This window comes from Apis cerana, linkage group LG1, assembly GCF_029169275.1.
Source record: "Apis cerana isolate GH-2021 linkage group LG1, AcerK_1.0, whole genome shotgun sequence".
In the NCBI taxonomy this organism is placed as follows: Eukaryota; Metazoa; Arthropoda; class Insecta; order Hymenoptera; family Apidae; genus Apis; species Apis cerana.
The window spans coordinates 1,379,749-1,394,945 of NC_083852.1; the positions used below are offsets into that span (position 1 = coordinate 1,379,749).

At 31.8% G+C, this 15,197-nt stretch overlaps 1 protein-coding gene and 1 long non-coding RNA gene across 2 annotated transcripts in view; one reads left to right on the forward strand and one right to left on the reverse strand.

Annotated features, from left to right (window-relative positions):
• Positions 1 to 4: 4 nt before the first annotated feature.
• LOC107992818 (class A basic helix-loop-helix protein 15) overlaps positions 5 to 15,197 on the forward strand; it is a 137,134-nt gene continuing 121,941 nt past the window's right edge. Inside the window, exon 1 of the mRNA XM_028664338.2 lies at positions 5 to 404. The gene's annotated coding sequence lies outside the window, so the exon portion shown is untranslated. The remainder of the gene's footprint in view (positions 405 to 15,197) is intronic.
• Positions 2,650 to 7,331, reverse strand: LOC107992801 (uncharacterized). The gene is made up of 2 exons (XR_001764983.3): positions 6,473 to 7,331; positions 2,650 to 3,408 (listed from the first exon to the last, which is right to left on the reverse strand). It is a non-coding gene; the product is annotated as an uncharacterized LOC107992801 (long non-coding RNA).

Consider the following 15,197-nt stretch of genomic DNA (forward strand, 5'->3'; position numbering starts at 1 on the left):
TCAAAGAGCGGCCATGCTCCAAATCGATCGTTTCTTCTTTAAACGAAATCGTTCTCCCTAAAGAAAAATCGCGTTGTGATGTTGAAATATCGTAAAAGTTGAAAGCGTCGGGTGAACTTGGTTAACAGTGATCGCAAGGAAACGTAGAAACACGGGACCAGTGATCGAATATTGAGTGATCGAGTAGTGAATCGCGTTCAGCCCGAAGGAGGAAAAAGGAAGGAAAGCGAAAGGTGTGGGACGACGAAGCGGGGAAATGAAACCGATAAGGCAATTCGAGGCTAACCTTCGTGGCAGAGAAAGAGAAAAGTGAATTGGGGCAAAGGTCTCTGACATCGTGGCTGGCCGTGGGAGAGAAACAAGCCGGAGAGAAGTGGTACGACCGGCTGTCAGAGGGGAGAGAGGTAACTGTTAAGATCGAAAGTGCTTTTACGCGAAGACACCTGTTGGCTTGCGCGAACAGTCGATCGATCGATATGCTCCATCTCGATTTCGAACCGATATTTTCATTTGATCCGTTTCTTTTCGTATCATCAAAAGAGACGAGTTTATTTTAATCCTTAATTATTTATATAATTATCGCGAAATCGAAATATAATATTTACTTTATTATAATATTTACTTTCTGATGGAATTTTGAAATATTTAAATAAAAAATAAAGCTCTTGTAATTCGAATCTCTTTGAAACGTCCATATCGTTAAAAGATATGGATTTTTTTCTTTTTTAAACAATTGCTATAATGAAATGGAAATATAATGCATAATATTACGTTCGAAAAAATATTATTGCGGATATTTCTCAATTTAAAAGTTGCAAATATTAATATTATAAAAATCGATGTTTAAATATTCAATCAAGATTTCTTTTTAATTATGTAAATTTTTGGGTTAAAAATTATGGGGAATGATGTATACTTGATTTTAATGAAACCTTGAATATCAATTTGAGAATAAAAGATTTTGATTTTTTAAAAAGTTTTCAAAATGTATATATTTCACATATGTATGTATAAACGTAGACAAAATATTTTAAATACTTTCTTAAATTTAAATATCGTTAAATTAAATAAATAAAATTTATAATATAATCGCAACGAGTTTCAATAAAAAAATTTAAACAAACGAGGAAAAAAAAATTTCTAAAAGATAACAACAATACGATAATCTTCCAACACACTCGAAGTTTTTATCTCGATAAATAAAACTTTATAAAATTTATCAAGATTTTTGTTATTTTAATTTCATTTACTTTAAATCGATCCACAATGATGTGTTTCGAAGTTGTATCTAATAACTGATCGAGCAATTTAATCTTAAACTATCTAATCGAAATCGAGATGTTTATTTGTGATTTTGATGTGATTGTGATTATGGAGATGTATGGATGAATTTTTGAATTTCTGAGTTTCTTTACCAAAATACAAGGATAGAGAATCGATACAATGCGATAGTTAGACCGTCGTAATTGTCATAACAATAATAAAACGATAAAAATAATCATGACGATTTTCGTCGTTCAAAGACTTTGACATTTCACGTCAATTTGATCTTGAAATGTATTGTCAAGGTCGTTACATATCTTTATACATTACATATTGCTCTTTTAAAGTATTTGAAATAGATTTGGATTAGACTTCGTAAAAATATACATATATTTTTTTTTTAAAATTCAGAATTCGTCGATTTAAAATTTTTTTTTTTTTCGTTTCTGATTGAAATATCGGCAACAAGAGATATAAATTCTACCAGGAATTAAATAAATTTTTATCATCATTATCTTTTTCTTATTTTCATTTTTTTTTTTAATCGAATCTACGTTTGATATTACGTGTGCATATATGTATAAAGTATCGAAATGAATGATATTCTACTCCCTGCGTTTATAAATGCATTAGCATAAACCACAACGAGAATTGAATATTTAATAAAATGTAAATAAGATTGATATTGGAATATAATTTAATTATTCCTCGATTTAAAAATATATCCATGAAACTCGATATTTCATTGTATCCTTGGAAATTGAATTAATACGAGGAAGTTAATGAACACTACAATCTTGCAACGATATCGTTTCGTTGATTATTTAAACAAATCGCGTAACGCTTGTTGCGGATAGGAAAAAAAAAAATAATAATCATCCATTTTTTTCATTCATTATATAAGTTCGCATCATATCGTAAACAATTTTTTTTTTTTTCCTCAAACGAGGATCTGAAATTATTCTCGAAACTTGGCCAAATAAACCGCTTCAACGTGTAAGAAAAAAGGAATTTCTTCTCACAAAGAGTTGCGCTTTTTTTAAAGATTTTCTAAAATTTTCCCCCTCCCCTATAAGTGGAGAATTTTTTTTTTTTTTTTCAAAATCATCTCCGTTCCTTTAAATGACGCATCTCGAAACAACGCGGGCGATAATGAAATCACGAACAGTTCTGGCAGGTGTTTTCCGGGAATGTGTAAATAATGTTATTCAGAGTGCGGTGCGATTGCGCAAGTTGGCGATGTATACAGTGTGCCAATAATCGGCCAAACCTCGATACCTAATTGTTTTTAGGATTCGTGGATTCTCTATAAGAGAGTTCGTAATTCCGCGCGAATTACAAAATAAATTGGTAAGGATTTCTTGTAGCAAGAAAGGAATGGATACGTTTTTAAGCGAACGTATATTTTATTAAAATAATACGGATAGTTTTATTTTTACCATTCTTATTTGTCACAAATTCTCGGTATTTATTATAGAATTGGATAATTCAAATAGCCAAATTGTTCTTTAGAAACAAAATTTCGCAAAAGAACCTTTCGTATCGAGATCGAATAAGAAAAAGGAAGGATAAATTTTCTCAAGAAAATTCAAGATCACAAAAGGGACTGGTTGCGACCAAAGTCGAGCTATTCGCGTGTTCGTCGATGACCAGTCGAAGCCGAGATAAACATTGTACGATAAATCCAAAACGAGATACGTGTGTCGCGATAAATAACAGTTTTAGAAAGCATTATAGACATTCGCCTAAGTTCTCGACTTCCATTAGCTCTGTCTCCGTTTAATATTCCTTTGGAATAGCGAGGAGAACTCGAGGATTATCGTTCATCTTTTTCCTCCGTTTTTTCTTTCGTTTTTTTCCCCTCCATCCTCGAGAACTCGGTCTAAGAGGGAGAAAGAGAGAAAGAGAAAGAGAGATGAAAGAACGCACGATGTCCGCTGAATATCCATGTTCGTATACGCGTTTCTTTTCAAGAGGGACGCGACAGCCATGCTTGCTTCCATTGCACGTCTCGTTTCTGCTTTTACCTTGTCGGGATTCGTTGACCCTTGAAAAGAATCGACTTCAATTTTTATCAGGATCGTATCGCACGAATCGTGTGTCGTAGTTTAGTGAATCGGTCGAGGTCGTTCCTTTTCCTTTTTTCTGAAAAATTATTAATCGATTTTAGATAAATTTTTCCGTCGGATTCTACGGGAAAGCAGATCAGGATTTCTGCTTTCTCGTAGAGCTGGAATTAATTTTTTACATTATATATTTGTCGTTATAAGAAAGGGATTATTTGATGGAAGGAAAGGTAAAAAAATTTTTCCACCTGAAAAAATTCGTAAAAAAGAATTGTTTTTTTAATTGAAGGGAATCAAGAGAATTTTTTCAAGTGTCAGACACTCGATGAAAACATATTAATTCCAAGAGTCCCGTTTCATCCTGAATTTAAAATATATATCGCACGTGTCAAAACAAGTTTTATTTTTATAAAAATGTTACAAGAAATATTACAATTATCACTCGTTGAAAATGTTTTATATATATATATATAAATTATATAAATTCTTTGATAAATATCGCCAATTTTGTTTTCCAAAGATAAGATTACTTCACGTTAACTTTGTATTTCACGTAATAAAAAGTTTATATAAAAAGGAAAAAAGAAATCTTAGATAACAAATACGATAAACGATCCATTTCTCTTCGATTTTCTCGTTTTATAAATTTACTACACATGAACGAAAATTACAAATACGTTCTCAAGAAAAGAAAAACGATTTAGTTCGCCCAACTTCGTCTTTTTCGCTAAAAAAGGAAAAAAGAAAAGAAACATTTCAAATGCACAATTAAGATTAAGTCAATCAAAAATTAATTTTAATTTTGATGACGTGTTACGCGAATCGGTCTTAAAGGATTGTTAACCTTGTTATCGCTTCGACACCTGTGCAATTAACGATGCAATCTATGTATCTGCTGTGTGTACACCAAACAGGCGAACGTGTCGTGGACGCACGACAGATATGCAGGTTTTATCGGGAACGAGTATGCCCACAAAATTGAACGATATCATTGTTACTCAACCTTTCGCTGAAACACGACCTACTTTTCCAATAACCGAATAACTTCCAATCCTTTTCGCAATTGATCTGATAAAAATACTTTTTCTTTCCTTTTTTTTTCTTTTTAGAATTAAAAAAATCCATAGAGACGAAGCATTGGGAAAAATTTATTTCTTAAATTCTTCTTCGATTTGCAGTCTCCCTCTTCAATTCATTTGCAAAATTTTCTCGATGAAAGCATTTGAAAAAAATATTTTATATTTCGACCTAAGAGTTCTATAAACGAGCATCATAATCTGAGTATATATTTTTGACTTAAACTCGAAGCTTACGCGGAAACATATCGTTGATTATATTCCATTAATACACGTTTCAATTCTTAAATATTAATTGTATATATATATGATTTGATATAATGAATATTTTTTATTCATGGGTTTTGATAATATAAATCGAAAAGAAATTTCTGCTGGAAATTAAAAAATATAGAGTCGAAAATTATAACACACGAGTATAAGAAATTTGCATAGATATCGGAGGGAATGTTGGCTCGCGCACAGCACGACGCGATATTCTAAATTAGCACGTGCATAAAGCGATAACTTGCGGTATAGTTTATTAATCAAATTCGCCGATAGAATTTAAAGAGAAGGAAAAGTGAATCAAGGATAACGACCAGGTTGGCTAGCTGGATTAATTTATTCCGGTCGAAATTTATATTCCGGAAAATCGATGCAAGTCGTTGAACGTTCGCACGTTGGAAGTAACTGTTGCTTGTTGTCTGTTTTCGAATTAAATAAAAACTCCTCGTTTAATAGGAAACGAGTTTAAAAAGAGAAGAAAAAGAAAAAGAAAAGAAAGGGAAGGAAATAAATTCGAATAATTTTTATTTCCACGTATATATTCGTTGAAATACTCGTTAAGTTAATTAACGTGGCGGGGAGAAGAAGTAATGATCGACGCAGAATGAAACGATAAACAAGGTGGAGGGGGGAAGATAACGCTGTATACATAATTCCCTCTAACAAACTTTCCTGCGCTGTATAATTTGCAAAAATTATACCGAAAATATACTCGCCCTTTCTCGCTCGTTACCGAAATACTCAAGTCAAAGTGTAAATCAAAGTCGTATAATTCAAGATAATTCAAGCCTCGATAACACGAAACACGGTAAAATTAAAAATACCATCACGTATATATATATATGTATACACATATAATTTTCTCTAACCGATTTACAAAAATTACGGCAATATTATTTTTTCAAAATTATTCCTATCGATTATTTCTCCAACGGTATGCATTAAACCAATGACAAGAAGTATTTTTTAACGTATAAAAAAAATATATATGTATATATGGAAAAAAAGAGAGAGTCCTTTTAAAGATCGTTTCCAAATTATTCTTTTTATATCGTTCGCGGTGGATGTGATAAATTACTAGAGAACGGCGCATGCGTGGATCGAGCACGAACACACGTACGGTCAACGAGCTGTCATTATCGGCGAAAAAGCGAAGGAAGGGAGGCCCGTGTGCGGGGAGGGGGGAGGGCAGGCTGCATTGGACTCGAGATCGAATCGATTTTTAGGTCGCGATACCCGCATCGTATCCTCGATTTCATTTCGTAACGTGTCGTGTCGTTCGCTTATTTATGGAACAACACTAGTTGATTAAATAGAATAGAAGAAACGGAGGCGGGTCATCCCCGATTAATTGGTCAATAAACAGTGAGTTATGGGTTGTCGCCCATAATATCGTAAATAAAGGCGTAAGAAGCAAGATAAGGATAATGCGCGACAAGTTTAAGAATAATCGTTGTTTATCGAGCTATTAACGCTTAACTATAGAAGAGAATTACACATATTTTACAAATCGAAGGATACTAGGTAGAAAGATGTACAAAGAAAGTGTTTTTTTGATTCTCTACGATAATCAACGTGGATAGATAAACGTTTTCTTTCGCGAGATATTTTGGCAACAATAACGAGGAGAATTTAACAGTTGAATAAAGTTATTTCCATAGATTGCTTCAATAATTTATTTGTTTATTACGTATTCTAAATCGTAATAGTCGAGGTTACGTGAAAAGTAGATTAAATATAATAAGCTACAAGTAAATGTTACTTTAATTAGTTGAAATAACTTTATTTTTAACTACTTACTTTTTCAATTGTTGGGTTAACGTTCAACAGCGAACAGTTGAAAGAGTCTAAATATGTTTGTTTATGTACACATCGAATTCATATTGAAGCTAACCTAACCTAACGCGCGTTAAAAACGACAACCGTCCAAAGTGGCCAGTTAAGTTCCCTTCTTAATTAATCTAGAAAACCTAACCTAGCCTCAACCGAAGTATTATGTAAAAAGCGATAACAGTCGTGGACGTTAATTTTTCTTGTCAGTAGTTGTTTCGAAATAAAATTTTACTATCGAGTTAAAAAAAGAAAGCAAAAGAAAAGAAAAAGAAAAAGAAGAAGCAAGTTTCGATCGAGCGAGGAATTTCGCGAGACCGATTTCACGCAGTGGCATTTAGGAGATGCAAATTCATCGGGCTGACATTTCGCTCGGTCTCGCGCCAGATGTCACGTTAAACCGCGAGTCGTTTCTTGATGCCTATGAATCGCGGTTCTCCGCGGCTAAATAGAAGGGAAACGATCTTTTCACTTCCCGTTTCACGTCAATTAACGTGCGTCCATTTTTCCTACGTTTCACACACGTCCACGTCTCGCGCACGATACTTGCACGATCGATTTGAGGTTAAGTGGTCGAAATCGTACTACACGTTAAAAGGGGAACACCAGTATTTTCGTTACAAGGATTATTTTTTTTTACGTAAAATTATTGTAAAAGTAATTTGAACAATCCGTGTTGTTATTTTAAAAAATTCTTCGCGTTAAATGTATTTGTTTAAATACAGAGTATTTTTTCTTTTTTTCAAGAGTCGTAAACATGGTTAACAACTAAGTGATATCTAAGCTATATGCAACAGATATTGTAATTCGTGTTACCTAATAATTAAAAGTTCACTGATTAGCAACCAACTGTTACGATAAAAATAATGTTATGTTCGTTGCTATCAAGTTTATGACATTCGTAAAAAGATGCGTATATTACATAGTATATCAATATCAATGTTATTAAATGAAAAGCGTTGATAGGGTTTATTATCATCATTCGTTTCTTGCCGCTATCTCTTCCAATAAAAACATGGATCTGTGATTAACTTCTTGAAACTCCAATAATTTAAAAATTTTTTTCTTTTTTTAGAACAAATTATAAGTAATAATAAAATTAATTATATTTTTTAAATACAAACTTTTGATAATATTTTGACTCGAGATATTAATTTTAAAATAAGACCATCTTATTTTTTTTTATATATCCATAATACATTCATCATAATTGGACGATTTAAAGAAAATATCTCGTAAAATAAATTCCCGTGTTAAATCAAATCGAAATGTAATCTGACCTAATTAAAAACTTCTTTTTTTAATTTTAATAAGCCACTTTATCGAATATCCTTTGCATAAAAAGTACGGTATATTGAAAATTTATTATATCTCTTCAAGGGAATCGAAAGTAGGATGCTTAATAAGAAGATGGCTGCGTGTTCCCTCACGTTAATTTCAATCGTTGGTAAAATTGCCCCCGTAATTTGTCATAACAATTTCACGGTTAATTAAAAAATATCGATAACACGCGAATGAATTAAGAGAACAGCCAGGGATTCGAGGGATTCAACGAAGCTTTTATTTTTTAAACGAACGTCAATTTCGGTGTTGCGTTTAAGGAGGTTATGTTTGCGATCGTAATGTCAATGATGGAGGATAAGCGCGCGCCACAATCGCAACCTTAAATTGACCAATAATGATCACCTTCGATCCCGTAACTTTCTTCGAACCTGTTATTACAAAGAATTCTTTTCGACGCCAATTTTCTCGCGCCAACATTTTTCTTCGTTCGTTCACGAACCAACGAAAAACGTTCCGTCAATAGCGTAATAGTTGCTTCCAGATTTTATGTGGATAAAAATAAAAAGATAACGACGAATATTTTTGCAATTTTTATTTGACCAATAAAAAAATGTGTATACGATCGTTTCGTTAATAGTACAATAGTTGCTTGCAAATTTTATATTGATAAAAATAAAAAAATAATAACGAATATTTTTGCAATTTTTATTTGAAATAAGAAGACCAGATTTTATATTGATAAAAATAAAAAAATAACAACGAATATAATTTTATTTGATCAATAAGAAAATGAAAAATGTGTAAATCGTATATGATCATTTCGTTAATAGTGCAATAGTTGCTTCCAGATTTTATGTGGATAAAAATAAAAAAATAACGAATTTAATTTTATTTGATCAATAAGAAAATGAAAAATATATAAATCGTATATGATCGTTTCGTTAATAGTGCAATAGTTGTTTCGAGATTTTATGTGGATAAAAATAAAAAGATAACAACGAATATTTTTGCAATTTTTATTTGACCAATAAAAAAATGTGTAAATTGTATACGTTTTGTTAATAGTACAATAGTTGCTTTCAAATTTTATGTGGATAAAAATAAAAAAATAACAACGAATATTTTTGCAATTTTTATTTGAAATAAGAAGACCAGATTTTATATTGATAAAAATAAAAAAATAACGAATTTAATTTTATTTGATCAATAAGAAAATGAAAAATGTGTAAATAGTATACGATCGTTTCGTTAATAGTGCAATAATTGTTTCCAGATTTTATATTGAGAAAAATAAAAAAACAATTAATATAATTTTGCAATTTTTATTTGACCAATAAGATTCGTTCATGAAAATCGTGTACGATCATTTCGTTAATAGTGCAATAGTTGCTTCTGATCTTTCAGATTTTGTATTGAAAAAAAAAAAATAGAAATAAGAAAACAAGAACGAATATAATTTTGCAATTTTTATTTGACCAATAAAGAGACGTTTTACCTTTGTGCGTACGATGAAATTAAAGTTTAAAGTTGAAACGTGGATTGTAATTTTAAGCTTTGCTTTTCGTTCAATTATTTTTCTGCTTCGAAGTGATGTAAAGGTATTTTAACGAGGACAGGCAAAAATTGTATTAAAATGTAGTCATCGCAATATTTTCCAAACCCGTTTTCCTTCACACAAGTTAATTAAGCTATGAATCGTGAATTTTACGAGGCGTCATTAATTTGTTTCCATCGTGGAAAGTTTGCCTAGATATTAAATTAAATATTGATAAAAAATTAACGATAACTAAACAAAAATACAACGTAAATATGACATTAATCGCATACAGGATTATGTCTCGAAAGCTGGCATCGAAGACAATGTTTTTTTTTCAAAAAAAAAAAAGTACCTCAGGAAAAATATTAATTAAAAATTTTTAAATTTTAAAAAATTCTGAAACAATATTCTCGATAAATTTCGAATAACAAAAGTGTATAATTTATTATCCAACGAGTGATCCCCAAGAATAATTCTAATAATTATGGTAACAATTGAGAAAATAATCAGGCTTGAAGAAAAAAGAAAGTATAAATATTTGTTCATTCTCATGTACAGAATTTAGAATTTCTTGTCCCCATCTGTGACAATATTTTTATCTGTATTTCAATTTGTAATCTATAATATTTAATTGTTTATTTAATTTTAATTTTTCCTCCCTTTTTTATATTTTTTTTTTTTAGTCCAACATTATTGTTAACTTATTGTTAAACTTAAGATTCAAAGCGAGGGATGTAAATATTTAAGAGATATTTATTTTGCGATACCGTTATTATCTATCGCAAATCTGATAGGGAAAAAAGAAGAAAAAAAAAGAAAATAAAAGAAATTCATAAGAGAGGCGACGAGGGTATAATTTGAATTTAAATTGAAACTCGAGGTAGTAAACACTATGTATATTTATCCTTTCAAATCATCGTGTAATTTTTCTCAAACGAGCCAACGCTACAAAACGTTAGATTCTTGAATAAGGGGACAGAATATAAACTCATTCCTTCTTGTTACACTCTATTGAAAAGGATTGTTGCAGAATCATAATGCAATTAATAACCTTATAATTATATTAAAATATCTTAAAATATTTCGATTATTGTCAATTAATTCTTCAATCGATTGCAATTATTGCATTTCGAACTTTCTTTTCTTTCTTTCTTTTCTTCACATTTTTATTTACTATATTAATTATGGCCATCTCTATCGTTCACCGTTATACCGTTCAAACGTGCACGTAGATTAAATCCGTCGAGAGACAGGGGTGGCCCTCTGTCTTTAAAACAACGCACCAGTTCGCCTACACCTCGATCGATTTTTCTCCGCCTTCATTATTAACGCAGCGAATAAGCGTACATTGATTGGTGAAGATTCATTCTCAAGTTTGCAAAGAATAATTGTTTCGATGCAATGTATATGATAAAATACAGAAGTATTTAAATTTCAATTTTATGACAATATTTTAATTTAAATTATTACAAATTATCGACAAGTTTCTTTCTTTTGTTTTTCCTTTTTTTTTATAAATTAATTATTTCGTATTGAAAATTGCGTTGGAACAGATTCGATTATCTCTCTTCTCAATTTTCTTTTAGTCATTGGATTCAGATTCGAATAGTGAATAAAATTACACAGCAACACTTTTAATTATATATATTTTTAATACAGTCCATATTTAAAAAAAATTGGAATTTTGTTTCGTTCTTTTCATTTACTATCCAAGTATATTTATATATCCTTTTACATATTAATCATATATTTAATAATATTTTTAACGAAATAATAAATTATAATGAAAAGAAATATTGTTATCTAAAAATTAAATCCCCGTAATAAGCTCAAAAACGGGAAGAAAATAAAATTTTGTCCAATTAATTCCTATTATTATCGTCGTATCCCAATTAATCGCTTTAGATTAATTATTCATTGTCCGAGGGATAATTTCTTTCCACCTTTTCAATTTATCAAGAACGATCAAAGAATTCTCTTATTCTAATTCCATTTTCAAAGAAAATATTTTAAAGACCTACATAGATACAATGATTCTACAAAATCTCTAACAAAAATTACCTTCACGATCGAAAGCAAAGGAGGGACAAAATTTTCTTCTATTTCGATATTCTGCAAAATTTATTTTGCCCGCCTACATATACACACACACGCGCGTTTATCTATTGCACGTAATAATTTCTGGTGCACGGACCATTATTCAAAGTCATAACAGATAGAACTGAAAAAAGGAAAAAAAAAAGTTATGCAATATAACAGCAGAGATCCGTTATCTCGACGTTAACAAATGACAATTATCAACGATGAAACGATCGTTTCGAGTAATTTTCATTTTGCAAATTATCCGAAATTAATATCACCACCCGATAAATAATTTTCACATTTTGATAAATATAGATAAATATATTTGGATTGAAAATTTGACGTTGATGGTCCTCGCATTAATTAATATATTAATCGAAAGATCGTGAATTCTTAATAACCGTATCCATATCACCCGATCATCGAATTATCTAATTGCGGGGTGAACGGACTCGAAATATCGCCCGTGAATTCCGAAACGAAACACGTATCCTCCCCGTATGCGTTCGAACCAACCGAGCTTCGAGCCACGTAGCCTTACGTGTCCGCAATATTAACGTTCCCCCTCCTTTTTCTCTCCTCCTTTGAAATCCCTCCTCAAAGGACAGCCGAAATTTTATCGATCCGTCGATTAAAAACGAGGAGCCTAACACGTGAGATTCTTCGTTATTATTTGAAAGGGGATTTATCGCGATAAAATTAATTCTCTAAAACCGAATCGATTCGCAAAGAAATTGGAAAGAATCGAAAGAAGAGAACGCATGGGTTTAATACGCGTTACAATTTTAACCGAGGAGATAGACCCGCGCATTCTTGTCACACGCGGCTCGGCAAATGGGTATGTAGGTGATAGAAACTCTTTTTCTTCTTCTTCTTCTTCTTCTTCTTCTTCCTCCACGTGCAGCGCTCGATGACTCACATCGAGCACGCATATGAAACGTTTATGGCATCCAATAAGCTATTTTTAATCTCGGTGTCGTGACATTCGAGAAAAAGGAACAATAGAAATGTATGGACGGTGGGCCGAAGCCGCGATAAAAGTTCGTTTAATTGATTAACGCGATTCGAATTTATTTATTTTTCTCTCCTCTTTTCCCCAATCGTATAGTTTCGCTCCGTGCTATACTTTTTACGGATTCGTTTACGGAGAGTCGATAGAGAAAGAGAGGGAGAGAGAAAGAGCGATGAGAGTCTTTTAAATTTTTAGAAAAAACAAGCGTGCCAACGATATCGAACGAGATAACGCGTCTTCATTACTCCGTTTTATTATCGTTGTTTAGTCAGTTTGCGTCGACGGTTTCGTGCAAGAAAAAGAATATATAGAAATATGATCCGATGACGTTTATTGAGAGAAAAAAGAAAAACAAAGAAGAATATCAAGGTGACCTTTCGAAACGTTTAGATAAGAGTCTGGCCTGCCTGCAATTTTTCTAACGAACCTGTTCTAAATATATACGCGGATTATAATATGGAAAACAATATTATGATAAAAGTTAACTTTAATATTTTATCGGTCCGTTCGAGAGTATTTATATCAATGTATAGATATATCCTAATCTTACTCTTACGTATTTTCTTATTATATATGCTTTACGTGTTTCATTGTGCCTTTTACAATTATTCGAATGTAATGCACGAATGTATAAAAAAAGAAACACGAAGTTTATTACGTGTGTGTAACGTATGTATACATGCGTAATAAGATAAAAATTTTCTCTAAGCGTTAACGTTAAATTACTAGCACGTTTGTGTAATATTTTTATCGCCTTCGAATAAATTAATTCGTGGATAATAATTGCGACACGCGCTTTTCGCGATCCGCCAGAATTCACGATATTTCTTTCGAATCCGTTAAAATAAAACCAATGTTTTTCATCTTCGCTACTATCGATGGATAATAAAATTAGATCGTAAAATTTATGCTCCCGTTATGTTTTCAAACTGTGTATTATTTCACTGTAGCTTCGTTTTTTTATGCAAATACAGAGAAAAATTATATATTCATATAAATATTGATATTCAACAACTTTCCTCCTATATTTTAATATTAATTAATTAACGATATTATAAATAATTTCATTTTCTTTTTAAGAAAACGACAGCAAACTCCCTGGAAAGCTAACCTAAAAATTCACTTCTCGAAAAACAGTTAAACCGACGCGAAAGAAAGTGCTTATCAAGGATACAAAAGAAACAACAAGTTCAAAAATATAAACAAAATATAAGTTAAATTATTTATCACAAAATTGGCAACTACAACCGAATAATAAATTTTCATAGAAAGAAATCGTCATCGAACGACTCCTTCTTTTTCTTCTTCTTCTTTCGAGCAATCGCCATCGTGAAATCCTTGCAAACGAATTCCGCCGCGACTCGAGTTTTCCTCCAACCTTGTTTCAGATTTCGTAGAGCCTCGCAGAGAGTTTCCAACGAACTTACCGAAAGCGAGCTCCGAGACCATCGATCATTAGCAATTGGTGGGCAATCGAGAGGTTAAGAGGGCGGGCGTGCGCGACCCCTCTGAATCAGGGGCACCAATTTCAGCATTCTTCCGCCTTTTGCCTTCCTTTCGATGCCTCACGATTTTTGCAAAATTCTCGAATCGTTTCGACTCGACCACCTGGGATGTCGCGATCAGTTTAGAATTCGATTGAGCTCGTTTTCGGCCAGAAGAGAAATTACATGGGTGATATCTGATGATCGAGAGAAATAATTGAATTTTGTTAAATAATGAACATTTTATATTACATATATTATATCGTACTTAATCGCGCATATATATATCTCGTCTAAATATAGGGCGGGACGACCGACGACCCTTTGGAAAATGCTTTATAACCCTCTTGACGGTTGTTTGAGGTTATAAATATGGAATGCGAGTTGAAAGGTGAATACGGGATAGGGTGTGGACGTAAGATGATTTTAACGCGAGAAGAAAGTGGGCATCTCGTTTTTCTTCTTTTTTTTTTTAAATTAAATTATTCGATTTGAAAGAAATTCTTCTCGCGTAATTGAATTTAAATTAAATTAGAAGGGGTTAATTTTAGGATGAAAAATGTTTGCTCGAAGAGCGCGAGTGGGTTGAAAAATAAATTGAGGCAGGATTGTACGCGGTAAATTGGAAGGAATTGATTTTAGGGGGTTGAAAATGGTCGTGGAGGGTATTGGAGCGTGGGATGTAGGGGGCGTAGGTGATGACGTGGGTGCAAGGGTGGAAGGCGAGCGCGTAGGTGGAAATTATCTGGCAACAGTGAATAATAGACTGTGGATGAATACGTGGGCGGATATTGACCGATACAAATGTCAAGGTTGCTCCATTGAAACGAGTGATCCGTTCTTTCTCTTCTCGAATTTTAGAAACGAGTAACTTTCGAATATTTGGATTTATATAATTTTAAGTTAGATTAGAATTTATCGAAATTAATAATTTGTTTTTCTTTTTTTAGAGAAAATTTTAAAAATCCGGTAATTTTAGAATATTTTGATTCACATCGTTTTAAGATTAGAATTCGTCGAAATTAATAATTTGCTTCTTTTTCTTCGAACAAATTTTAGAAATCGAATAATTTTAAGTTTGGATTAGAATTCATCGAAATGAATAATTTTTTATTATTTTGATTCCATCGTTTTAAGTCGAAATGAATTCTTTGCTTCTCTCTCTGTTCGAACAAATTTTAGAAATTGGATAATTTTCGAATATTTTTATTCATATAGTTTTAAGTTAGATTAGAATTCATCGAAATTAATAATCATTCTCTTTCTTCGAACATTTTAGAAATCGAATAATTTTAG